Here is a 433-nt window from a genome sequence, read left to right as displayed (position 1 = left end):
GACCCCGTTGAAAAACGGCACTGATGGTTTTTAACTCAGGTGGTTCTGACTCATTTTCCATAACTGCATTCTCTGGTTTCTCTAATGGCTTCATTCATCCACTTTAGCTCCCCTTTGTATGTGCGCGAGAGTGCATGTTTATTCATTTGTTTGTTTAGATTAGTTATGTGTGTTAGAGTTTAGTTAATAAAACTTTTGTGCACAAATTACATGAGTTTCTGGTCCTGCTTGTGAATAATGTCCCTTTACGATTCTGATCCAGCAACATGCTCTAATGCAGTGTTTCTCAACCCTGGTCCTGGGCGCCCCCCAACACTGCTCATTTTGTATGTCTCCCTTGTCTGACACACCCATTTCAGGTCCTGGAGTTTCTTCTAATGAGCTAATGAGTTGAATCAGGTGTGTTTGATTAGGGAGACACACAAAATGTGCA

Source organism: Sinocyclocheilus rhinocerous, unplaced genomic scaffold (genome assembly GCF_001515625.1).
Source record: "Sinocyclocheilus rhinocerous isolate Xijiao unplaced genomic scaffold, SAMN03320098_v1.1 scaffold834, whole genome shotgun sequence".
NCBI classification, from domain to species: domain Eukaryota; kingdom Metazoa; phylum Chordata; class Actinopteri; order Cypriniformes; family Cyprinidae; genus Sinocyclocheilus; species Sinocyclocheilus rhinocerous.
This window is presented reverse-complemented; position numbering follows the sequence as displayed.